At 42.3% G+C, this 12,848-nt stretch overlaps 1 long non-coding RNA gene across 5 annotated transcripts; it reads right to left on the bottom strand.

Moving 5' to 3' along the window:
- Positions 1-2,052: 2,052 nt before the first annotated feature.
- LOC140659652 (uncharacterized) lies at positions 2,053-11,098 on the bottom strand. Of its 5 annotated transcripts, none has more exons than XR_012045181.1 (5): positions 10,967-11,098; positions 9,997-10,162; positions 8,691-8,890; positions 4,364-6,435; positions 2,053-3,361 (listed from the first exon to the last, which is right to left on the bottom strand). It is a non-coding gene; the product is annotated as an uncharacterized lncRNA (long non-coding RNA). The 5 variants fall into 5 exon arrangements; XR_012045180.1 differs by lacking the exon at positions 10,967-11,098 and adding an exon at positions 10,329-10,391; XR_012045179.1 differs by lacking the exon at positions 10,967-11,098 and having other exon boundaries at positions 9,997-10,322.
- Between the last annotated feature and the right edge of the window lie 1,750 nt (positions 11,099-12,848).

Below are 12,848 nucleotides of genomic sequence, written 5' to 3'. Positions count from 1 at the left end.
GGAAGAGGTATTAAAAATAAGGAAAAGAAATCTCAAGAGAGATAGATGGCAGGAAGTGAAGTAATGGGCAAATAAAAAGAAACACGCATTCTAGTTCTGGGGAAGGACGGGACGTCACCGTGATCGATTGGCTCCAAGTGACAGATTCTTCAGAGGTAGAAAGATGCCTCAGCAAGATTGAGTTTAACTAAGTGGGCAGATCCACGGTGGGCCTCTAGCCATAAAACAGGTTTGCCAAATTGCCTTTGAATCATTATATTTATGAGTTTAAAAAGCACGTAAAATATTTTTACTTTTTTTTTACAGGAAAGAATAAACATAAATAATGCAGGAGAAGGCTGAGTTCAGCGGTGTGGAAGTGGCACCCACCTGAATCCTGATGAATCTGAGATTAGGGCACGTGGGATTGGGCCCGTGTGGGGTAAGACTCTGAGGACAAATCATGGCATCCAGGGAAGAAAACTTTTATCTAAGTAGCTGGTTATTGCTGTGCTTGCAGAGCTCATCATGTCTATCTTCTAGAGACAGAATCCCTCTGCAGGGCACTTGCACAGTACTTCTCCTGCAGCATCTGAACACCAAAACTTGATTTTAGGACAGTAGAAATTACTATGTGGGACTAAACCAAGGGAATGGGAAGGTGCCTATCTATCTCATTCAATAACCACTTTTGATGCTGGACATAATTTGATGCTCAGGCTAGATGGTGTAAAAGACCATGCAAGATAATCAGCCACCACATTAGGTGTCATCTTGACCTGAAAATCGGAGTATAGATTAGACCCTGAAGCCTGAGGTTAAACAACCCTTGCAGAAATGCCATTAGCAATAACAGTTAAACAAAGATAGTACTGTCATCCGGTCTGTGCATGAAACTTTTAAAATCCTTGTATTGGTGGCCATGAGTCCCACAGTGCAATAAATCACTTCACTGAAAAAGCATTTCCTATGAATTTGCTGTCTTATATAATAAAATATCTCCTGAATGTCATGTCCCCTTTTTATGTGTCTCTCTTCAAATTTTAAATGATTTTACTTCCTGCTGGAGTCGGGCTATTGTTTAATCTTTAAAAGCTTCTTGCCTGATTTTCAGAAGTGCTGAGCACCCACAAATGGAGTCAGTGGGCTCTGTAAATGTTCAAGATCTTTTTAAGATCAAGGCGTAGTTTTGATGCTTAGCCAGTTCAACGGTGCCATTGATTCAAGCCCATTTGATGTAATGGATTTCCCAATTAGCAGACAGTGGAGGATCACACCTTGGGAATATGTGCTTCATAAAGGGATACAGTATCTGCTCTGAAGAAGCATTTAAAGAATTAAACCCACAAATGAGTCCAAACCCCAGTTGCTGGTTCTCCAGCTAACAACTTACCTTCTGCAGCTCTAAGTAGTATTTAATCTTCTGAAGAATAATTACTGCTGGCAAACATGTTAGCAAGAACAGCACAAGATTGGCCCAGAATCCATATGTTACAATTATTGGGTCTTGCTGTGGTAATGTGGGTGGGCTGAAGGCTGAATTTTTAAATAAAAGATGCACAGGGAGAGAGCAAGAGTGCAGTTGAACTGGCCTGTAGTGCTGAGGCTGTTCTGTATCTGAACTTACTCAATGGAAGTAAAATATTTTGCTTATAAAGAATTTTCATAAACATGTCTTAGGATGTGTATTAGAGGTACGTCTTAGGATGTGCATTAGGAGTAAGCTAAACAAGATGGTATAAACACAGGAATGGCCCTGTAATAGGAGAATAAATGGCCTGCTTCTGCTTCCTGCAGCAGCCCCTGCAGAGGCTGCATGCCCGGCGGAGCCCTCGGCTGCGGCGAGGAACCGCAGAAGATCAATACCCCTGACCAGGCGTTTGGTGTTTAAATCTGGGAGATGCCTAAATATAGAAGTGCATGGCTAATTCCAGGATCCCATTTTTAAAACGTCTTTAAATTGCAACCACATCTCACTTATCTTCAGCTAAAATTAAAAAGGGCAGATCTACCTCAAGGGATGTCTCGGTGCCAAAAATATCTAAAAGTTTCTCAGGCAGTGGAAAGAACAAATCAAAGAGAACAAGGAGATTTTATTGGGTTTACTGTTAAACATTTATCCAAAGTGTCCTGCCAGATTTTGAAAGGTATTTAGGCATTGAAAGGTACAGATAGGCATGTAAGAGGGCTTTGAAAAAAGTCCAAGCAGGTCAGGTGCCCAATTCCCATTGAAATTCAGAAACAACCGCAAAATTAGTTTCCCTTTACTTTTATCTTCCAGTCTTGATTCCCATTAAACCCCAACTTAAGCAAACCTCAGCTAGAAAAATCAGATGTTCAGCATTTAAAAATCTGGTAGACGCCTAAATATAGATGCAAATGCCTAATTTGAGACTACCACTAAACTTCTGTTTTAAAATTACTACCACATCTAACCTATATAAAGGCACAAATGCACACTGAATAATAATAATTGAAATCAAATGCTTTCATCCAGATAAAGTGCAGCAATTGAATTAAAATCTGCAAGGATTTTTGGAGCCAGGGTGGACAGTGTAAGTTATAATCTAGTTTATGGTATAAAGTACTAATTATATGTTCATGGTATTTATCAGACTAGAATGTTTCCTGTGTGATGTAAAAAAAGTATGGTAAAGATTAATTTAATTATGCATTTTATAGATGAAACTATGTTTCTAATATTTTGTAACTAACAATATCTTTAAAGGCAACTGTAAATATATAGTATTTTGGAACCTTAAGAGATTAAAATAAATAACATCTGGACCAAAATAATGTGTGAGGCCTGGATTACAGTTTTGCTAACATCACTTTTAGAAGTACAATACTTTACTGACAAATAAGGCCAGCAAAAAAGCCAGCTCAATATAAACTCAGTAATATTGGCCAGAAAAGGACTTTTTACTAGTGAAAGTGGGAAGTGATTTAAGCTAAATTGACAAAAAGCCAATACGTTTCGCGCTGGTGAGGTTCGACAGTATCGAAACAGTCCGGTTTCTGGCATTGCGGTATTAGCAAACCTGCAAGGAATAAATAACTGTGCATTTCTCAGCTGTCAGCACTATCCATTGAAAGGTTACAAAATAAATTGGAATTTCCACCTATTTCATCTAACTCTCATCTTCCTACTTGCAGCTCTGTCATGATACTTTGGAACAAGGTGCGTGATTGAACTTTCGTGCCTTGGCAGCGTCTGTGGGTTCCTCTCCCCACGGCGGGATCTGCTCTGCGCCCCTGGAGCCGGTGCTGCATGGAAAGGTGAACTTCAGTGAAGTTGTAGCAAAGATAAACATCGCTCTTGCTCTTTCTCTGCCGCCTCTTCAGATGGGAATTAATGTCGTTACCTCATCACAGCCAGCTTCTGGGCAACACATGACAAACACATTAGAGGAGGGGCCGTGCTAACAAAACAACAGAAAGTTTGCTTTCTCGCCGGAATAATTAATTTTGATGATTATTTTTTGAAACGGTGGCTCTGCTCTGTTCTCTGCCTGTGGATAGGTGTTAAATTATTCCTGTGAGAAAGGCGGCTAAGGGTAACAGCAGCAGCAGCTGTGGAAACCATTCGCACTCTAATAGCACTGCTGCGGCGTCCCCGGTGAAAGGCCCACCATGTAATGAGCAGAGACAATTTCCACATGGTAGTAAACAAAGACTATCTATGTGAAGATAGTCTATGTGAAGTCACTCTTCTCTAACCTCTTTTTTTTTTTCTTTTTTTACCCATTCCCCTGTTTATTTTGTGGCCTCAGCCTGATTAAGGTCCCCTTTTTGTGTTTCTGCTTGGTTTCGTAGGCTGCATCGCTAACAACTTGGTGCTATTTAGTTTTATTTGCTCTTAAAATGAACAAGGCATTCTTAGGATGTGTTATGTGATACTACTGTTTTGTTACTTCCCCCGGATAATAAACAGTCTGGAAATTAATGATTTATAAAGGGTTAGTGTTTGTGTGACAGAAACTAGGACAAGTGGCTTGACTCGGATCCCGCTTGCGCCTGTAACTCCAAATATTTTAGATGATTCACCTCTGATTTGCATTTATTCAGAATCCTGCCCAATGCACTTCTTTTAACACGTATAAGTCAAACAAACATTTAGCACTAATGTAATGGCCACTGATGAAGGAACTTAGTAGAAGTCATAGCTATATTTTCTTTGCAATGAAATACATACACAGCTGAATTATATTAGAGAGGGACAATTCTGCATGGTAAACTCCAACTGGGCCTTGTTTGTTGTACAAATAAGCTTCAGCCCTCCAGGATTTAGGAAGACAGAGTATCAGCCCCTTGCACAATGCTGCTGGGAAGCGATTCTCCCATGGGGTCAGTCATCAGCTGCACATTGCAGGCTATGACTAACCTTATCTGCGGATTCATGTTACGGCGAATTTTGAGGCAATTGTGGTTTCCAGCCATCCAGGACTCCCTCCACATTGCTTCTTCCATGCACCACAGTCCTTCCTGCGCTGACCCATCTAGTTGTGAAATCAGTCTGTCATCCAGTTCAGGGAACTGATCCAGCTTAAAAACACACACACAAAACCCAAGGGATGGAGAGCCAGCTCGGGATGGGAACTGGGAAAGGTGTAATGGGGCAAGACCATTCTAAGCCCTTTCTGTCACCAAGCCCTTTCTGCCATGAAGCCATGGTCACAGATGCCACTGTTCAGTCCACAGGTTTTAGACCTTTTGAGTAGTTATCAGGTTATGTCAAATACAGTGAGGAATATACTGCCTGGCACATAAGGCTTAATCCTGCAATAAAACTTAATTGTTTATTAACTTAAGACAGCACTTACACTGAAAAAATGAACATATTAATATCTGCACACATCCAAGTGCAATTGCCTTGGACTTGATTTAGCTCTCACTGAACTGGACAAGCTATCTCCCACCCATATACCCTATTTCATGGAAAGATACTCAAACTCACCCTTGATAAATAAAACTGAGTAATACTAGGTGATGCGACAAAAAATTTTGAGATTGCTGCTAAAAATCATTGCTGAGAATGACTGTTGCTCCAGCTGAATTTTGGAATGACTCCGTAGACTGAGAAAAGAGCCCTTTTTTAAGCTGGGCACCTGCACAAATGTCATTAAAAATCCAAACTGAAATACTAGAAAACAGTTCTCATGTGAACTTGCCAACACTTTCATAATACAAGTATAACTCCCAGGCAGAGCACGTGGGATATATAACACCCTCAAACAATGGCCTTTTGTTAATGAGCTCAGGAGAGGCTCCAATATAATTTACCATACAATGGTGCAGTGTAAGAGATGTGCAAATCCGTAAACACCACCCCCTCCCAGTGTTTGGTGGTTTTGAAACAGCACGGTAAGGTCACATAACTTAAACTGCAGATGTAGGGACAGAATGGACCTGTCGGCCACCCCCAGTTCAATTACTGAGGCTCTGGGTCAATGTCTTTAAAATACTTCCAGCATCATGGATCAGTGTCTGTGGGAAAAGGAATCACATGGTGGTGTTATGTATGGGGTGTTGCTCACATGCGCCTGTAAGCGCTATATAAGGCTCAATGTCTTTCATGGACTTTCTGAGAATTGCATATGGAGAGGAGTCCCTCTCCATATGCAATTCTCATCGCTGTTTTCTGCAGAGGACCTGCCTTGGGAAGGGACACCTTACCCAACCTGGAGGTTTTGGTAGCAAAGTGCGTGGGCAGCTTGTGAATGGAAAGATTGAAAGGTGCTATGAAAATTGTAAATTGTTACTGTATTTTTCTGAAAGATTAATGTCAGATCCTCAAGAAAAGGGCATGTCTACAGGCTGCTAATTTATTACCAGTAAAGCTTGGTTTAATAAACTTGTGGTAAATATTTTCTGCTTTTAAGACCCTTTAAGGCTTCAAAGGCTCCCATTTGCTTTAGGGTCCCTAGGGATGCTGGTGCCAATGAGACATGTTTCATTAATTATGTTGCACAAATAAGCCAAATATTGCACAAATGTGTGTAGCAACATTGTGAGGAATGCAGCAAGGACTCTTCCTAACTTCACGCGGAGCAGAGCTGCCCAGCTGGGTGCTCTTTTGAAGGAGAGTTAGGGCCTGAAGCACACACTTGGGTCCTGTCCATACCCCAAAATTGTATCGTTACTGTTTAGGTCACCACAAAATTGCCAATAGTTTTCCCTCTGGAATTCACAAACACAGGCTGTCTTTCCTAGTCACAGCCCTGTTAAAATAGGAATAGAAGGAAAAAGCACACTGCAGGGACATTGCAGATCCCTTGCGTCTTGTTGGGTTGGAAATTATGCAAATATCGTGAGATACTGGAGGATGACAAAGTCTGAGGTTGTGTTCCCGTAAGTCGTCTTTGCCTGGACGAGGTTGAGAGTGGAGCATCTTGCTGCAAGGAGACTGGAGGTGAGATGTTCCTGGGTCAGGTTCAAAGCCAGGGTCCTTTGGTGCTGGAAAGTGAAAATATCAGTGCTGTGAGCAGGTATGCTGCAGTAAAAATGAATATACTGGGGAAAGGGAATAACCAAAGATATTTCACAGCCATTAGTAAAAGGTGACCGAAGCCACACGATGATTGCATCTTTCAGAAGGAGGACTGTTGGAAGAGCTACAGGCAAAGATGATTTTCCCAGCGGGGCATGCAGGGATAGAAACCCTCATTTTGATTCTCACCTTACCTTTTTGCTTCCATAACTCACACATAGACCAGCAAAAAGCTGCATGTTGTCTGAGCAGGTGAAAGCTCCCTGTTAAACAGGCAGTTGATAAACTGAAAGGCTGGAGATAAACTCTTGACCAGTCCCTCTCTAAACCAACTATTCTCACAATCTGTGTTCTCCTGGTAGCTGAGAAGGAAAATTAGCAAAAGCTCGGTGGTCACTGGAAAATGGAAAGATGCTGTTTGACTGGCTGGACACAAGAGCAATTACAAAAGCACACTGAAGTACTTACTGCTGAGGGAGACCTTAAGAGCATACGTTGACAGTGTGCCATATGTCAGGGCGCGTGCTGCTTTATATTACTTGGTGCAGCTTTGTGAAGGAACTGTACTTGGCTTGTATATGAATTTTAAATGAATTGTTAACACATTTTTATGAATCTGGTAAAGGGGTGCTGATGTGGGAGAACGCACATGTCTGTTCTGTGAGATGGAGTAAATAAATCATGACTTTCACAAGATAAAACTTTATTGAGTAGCAATAAACGACAGAAATACTTCTAACAGCATTTAAAGCTGTGTAAAAGAAAGCACGAAGGGCTGACTGCCCCTGAGTGCATGTGCTTGTAACAGCTTGTGTTGCACTGATGGGAGAGAAGGTGCTTTGCCAGAGGAGCACCGGCTGTCACACACTGGCTGTTGTGCTATAACTCCCGCGGTCTTTGGTCCATAACGCCTTTCAGCACCTACATTTGTTGCTCACAGGATCTACAACATTTTGGTGCTTTTCCCTAGACATAACCCTTCTCTCACTCTGCCTTTCCTCACCATAAATTCCTCTGCTCTTTTGTCCTGAGGACAGTTTTGGACCAGAGGACACATCATGTGTGCCGCCCTCCTGCCTGGGTTCACACTGTGAGCAGGTGGGGGAAGTCGTTCTCTAGAGTAACACGCTCAAGGCCGTTGGGATCGGTAAGCCAAAATTAGACTGAAAAGCAGGCAAAACAAATTCCCATCATTTTCTCTTGAAGTTCTTCATAAGAATACCTTGACTTTTGTCAGTGCATTTTGGCCGTTCATGGTGGGTGGGTAAGAGCTGTCTGGCAGGTCCTCTGCAGTAGGGGATGGACTCTAGAGCATCTTGGGTAACACATGCAGGAATGGTACCACAAATTTTGCCTAATGTGCTGGTGACTGAGGTAGTGTTACATGTGAAGCATTAGAGATCCAGAGGAGAAAACTGCCTGAATTGGTATCAAAAAGCTCTGATAGCTATACCCCTTGAGTGGTGTGGACCGGTGTACTACCACAAGGAAACAAGGCACCCCTTCTAGAAATATTTACTGAGCTTCCACCAGTTAATTTAATGCCAAATCCTCTCAGGCAGCAACAGATTCTCTCTTTTGATAGAAAGTAACCAAATAACTTATCTGGATTCTCAAAACTGGAAAACTATAGTTCTGCATTATTGACATCAATGTTATAGATTTACTTTACAATTTTATTCATGAGAATCTCTAAGTCTAAATGATTAGTTCCTGGATTGCTTGCCAGATTGCCAAATTCTGTTTACATCTCAGGTGTGCTTTCTTTTCAGCATCTCTCTGTTCACAAGGCATTGATTTATGCTGCTAGAAGCCCGTTTGCCTGTCTTGCCCTGTGCTATCATGGTGGCTGTTAGTATTGGCTTTTGTCTAAGACTATCACTACTTATTTTTAAAATAAGCCAGCTATTTAAAAGGTCACTTTCTCATTCTCTCCTGCAATTGTTTCTCTGTCATTTAGAGAAGAAAGAATAGAGGACTGTGGAGGTGGTATTCTGGGGAACATAGTATCCACCTGAATGTCTTTCTCTTCCTCCCTGGGTTGTTTGTCTGGGTTTCCAAGAACCTGTATGTCTCTTTTGAAAGTGCATCAGGTGGAGCTCCAGCCTTCAACAGGCTCCTCATCTGAGTGTGCTCCGGAGATCCCTGCTTTTCAGAAACACACCACCTGTACGATCAGTCATATGACAGACACTGTCCGGGCCGGTGTCCAGAGTCCTACCTTTACTCACACTGGCTCCTTCCTTCAGTGCTCTTCCTCTGCAATGCACTCCTGCCTCTGCACTTTTCAGGGACCATCTCTCCCCTACAAATTTGGCTCTTCATGTGCTATGGCCGTTCAGGAAGGTTAGTTCTGCCCTACCGGGAAGCTGGAGGTCCAGGTGCAGCTTGAAACGGGGGCACTCTGGTCTTCCTGCAGAGCTGCAAGAAGAATTACAAAGCAGACAGGCAATGTAATACTTGGAGATTTTAGAGAGCCAGGACTGTTTTCCACACACCATGAAGGTGGGCAGCAGGAGTAAAAATTTGTACCAGAGTATTTTCGGTCATTTCTCTGGAGTGCAGTTTGTACCAGGAGATAATGAAGAGTCCATACTGCAGCTTCGTGGGTGGAACAGTCTTGGTACAGACCTAGTGCTATTTTGAGAATAATTTTATTTGACCGTCAAGGATATAAACTTTTACTGGTGAAGCCAAGTGTGGATATATGCAAAGATACCTCCACTTCAGACATATTTTGCCAGTCAGGCCTGGTAGGCCTGCCCTTTTAAAGAGCTTAACTTGAAATACAACTACAGTGCTGGTATTCACGTTAAGATATTACAATGAGACAGCACAGATCTTCTTAATTGGGGGATTACTCTGCAGGAGGATATTTTTTCCCCAATATTGAGTCAAAGATACTTACCTAAACTTACCCAAACAACTTTTACTTCAAAGTCTTATGTAAACAGGTGTTTATAAAGTGAGAAATATCATCCTGCTTTACCCCAGCACTGTCAGATTTATCAAGAAACAGTTCACTAAATTTGTAGGTGCAACACTGACGCAACGAAGTCAATGGCAACATGTCCACTGTATTGAACGGGACCAGGATTGCAGTCTGTAATCTGTGAAATTAGGATTCTCGAGCTTTAGGTGTCTGGTTTGATTTTGCTCCAGAACTAGAATCTGATCTATTATTTCTTTGCTCTTCATGGATACTGGGATGATCATAATTGGTCAAAACTAGGAAATGAAAAAAAATACAAAGTTGTCTTATACAAAGACACAGACAACATCACTTATGCTCCCAGGGAAAGTTGGCACTTTGCAGACTCAGATATCATGCAACTATTGCCTTAGCCCAGCTCAGCACTCGATAAAGACAAGAGGAATTTCTATCATCCCAAAAGTTTCTTGGTTCCCAGAAAAACTCCCCTTAAACCTCAGAGATACTCACAGAAGCAGACAGATTAATCTTTCTTCTCAGTAAAAGAAAAAAGTTTTGTAGAGTAATAAAGTTTAAAAAAAAAGAAGTCACTTGCCTGATTGATCCCTTTTGGCTGAATGTGAAGTGGAATGAAACCTCTTGCAATGGGACAGTCTTACTTTTCCTCTAGTGCACTCACTGCAGGCTGCAGCCCAATAAATCTGTTCTTCAGTGTATCCACAATACCATCAGCTGATCAAGGCTCAGCTGAATGCTGTATGCTTGGTGATGATAGAACAGAGACCCGAGATAAGTAACTTTATATATACATGACAGTTATCCCCCCTCCATCCGGACATTTTAAAAACATCTCAATATAGAATTAAAACAGAGAGATGTGAAAAGAGGTGGAATTATTCAGGATATACAATGGAGGAATTTTATTACCAAGCTGACTGCGTTATAAATCAAGTGCTCTGTAAATGCAATAAAACAATTGTTTAGTCTGCATGATTCATACCACAAACCTCCGTATTCTGTGTTTTGATCTTATTGCAGCAATAAACTGTCTAGACAGCAATTAACAAACTGTTTTTTCTTCAGATGTTTGGAGTGCCTTTGCTGCCTGATCAGCACTCAGAAATACAGGGCTTTTTCTCCATTCCTATTAATTATCAGGTTGATCAAGAAGCACGGTTAGCCATTCTCTGTAATTGTACAACATTTCTCTTTAAGTGAATTGCTATAGGAAAAGTACCAACAATATTGTTTTTCATTAGTACTAAGTAGCTAAGATAAAGATTTATTTTACCATGGTGCTCTAGAATGAGCTTTAAAGTATAATTTATACTGAGCAATAGCATGCCATTTTAGGCCCTGATTCAACAAACTGCTTACACGTGTGCTCAACTTTAAGCATATACGTAATCCCAAGAGAATGTGTACATTTAAATTTTGGTGCCTGACTCGGTACTTTGCTGAATTACAGCCAAATAATTGATCCCTCATATATAGTTATCCCTTATCTTTTTACATGATAAGTGGCGCAGATGTGTTGTGTTTTGGTCTTAAGCTGAATGGCTTACCAGTGGAAGGTGAGATGGAAAGGGTCCTAAAACCTAGGCCAGCTTCTGGGGGAAAAAAGATACTCGAAGGAAGCTTGCAGAAAGAGACTGAGATGGTTTCTCCAGACAGTCATTTAACATGTGTGATACAATGAAGCCTTTAAAACCCTATAATATAATTACATAGAGTTTTGCGGAAAGGTAAACAGAACCGTATTTCCCGTGGTGGCCTGTGCAGGTGAACTCTTCCTTTTCAGGGACGATTTAGGGCGCGAGAGGCATCCACCCTGCAGCCGAAGCAAGGGTGTCATGGGCTGCAGCACGTTTGTTCGGCACAAACACCGAGGCTGTAAATGTACGTGTCTGCGTGCGTGTTTATGCTCATAAAGCAGAGAGTGACTCATCACACATCACTTCCCTCATACAGCTTCTTGCTCTGGGAGGCTGATGCAACTCTGTCAAACGTACGGGAGATGAAAACAAACACTCCCCGCTTTTCTAGCAGAAAACAGCAAAGCAGCATTTTGCTGGCTTTCGGGGCACCCCGGCTGTTCCTGCTGCTGGAGAAGCCGCTCCGTGCCGGGAGGCGCCGGGCAGCCCGCCGGCCGCTGCCCCGGCCCTTGCTGGACAGCTCCCGCCGGCGCCGGGCGCTGCCGGGGCCGGGCGCTGCCGGGGCCGGGCGCTGCCGGGGCCGGGCGCTGCCGGGGCCGCAGCACCGCTCACCTGCGCCCGCACACGCGGAGAAAGAGGGCGGGAAGCGCTGCTGGAGCCAGCTCAGACCTTCCCGCAGCGGAGCCGCGGGCAGGCGGCCGTAGGAAGCACGCAGGGGATGGAGCTGGGGCGCTCCGCTTGCTCTACTCCGCGGAAATAAGTCCGTGGGGTTGGGCTGTAATTCTAAGTCGGGAGTAAATACGCGATGGCTCAAAAGCAACACGAAGACGTTCAATTCGAAGCTGCTTTTCAGAAGTTATTTGAATAATAATCTTTCTTTAAAGAAAAAAAGATGTAGGTTTTTTTTTTTTAAATGTTTTTTCTCATTCCCTATTGTGGCAGTGGAAGGGGCAATGGAGAAAAAAAACCCCAAAAATGTACAGGAGTGAGAAGGAAAAACCACAATAAAATCAAATTTGATTATCCTTGAAAGTGGAAAAATAACAAGTCAGTTGAAATGGAACTTTTCAACTAAATTCACACTGTTTCACAGTTTTCATTCACAGTGGTTCTAACAGCTCTGGAGTACCATTTTGTATCTGCAGAGGTAAAATATTTTATCTCAATGTAAGAGAAAAGACCATGGGCCTGATCTTGATAAACAGCATATAAAAGACACATGCCAACCTGACCGGCAGCGCAATGCAAATGGTACTTTTAAGAGAAAAAGGTTGTATGGGAAGACATGAGAAATATGATGAAACTTGGGAAGTTATTTTCAGAGCACTATGTGGTTTATAAGAAGTACCGCAAGGCATTTAATTTGTTAGTGATATCCATACTCTATAGCATCTTAAAATAGCCAGTCTCTCATCCATGTGATAAGGTGACCAGTTCTAGTGCACTTGCAGAGGGACCATATAAGTTTGACGTTCAGATTCCAAGGACTCCAAATGCCTCAGTGGATGCCTCAGTTATTCATTCATCTGTTGGTGGTGACCCTAGTGTCGCAAAGATTTCTTTGAGTGCCTGTATTACAGCTTCCTTTGCTTTCCTGGGAATATTAGCAAAAAATAAGCGCAGTCCTGTTGAAAATAGGAGCAAGTTTCAGGGTTCATATTTACATAATTTCTCTACAACTTCAGAATGTAAACAAGTAAAAGGCTTAGCTGCCCTTGAAACACAGGCAGGTGTCCTCATTTCATTCCTGAAAAAAGCCTGGAAGCAAAGAACCCAAAAGCTTCGCCACATT

Source organism: Ciconia boyciana, chromosome 14 (assembly GCF_034638445.1).
Source record: "Ciconia boyciana chromosome 14, ASM3463844v1, whole genome shotgun sequence".
NCBI lineage: Eukaryota > Metazoa > Chordata > Aves > Ciconiiformes > Ciconiidae > Ciconia > Ciconia boyciana.
The sequence above is the reverse complement of the archived record's forward strand: the minus strand, read 5'-3'. Positions and strand labels throughout refer to the sequence as shown.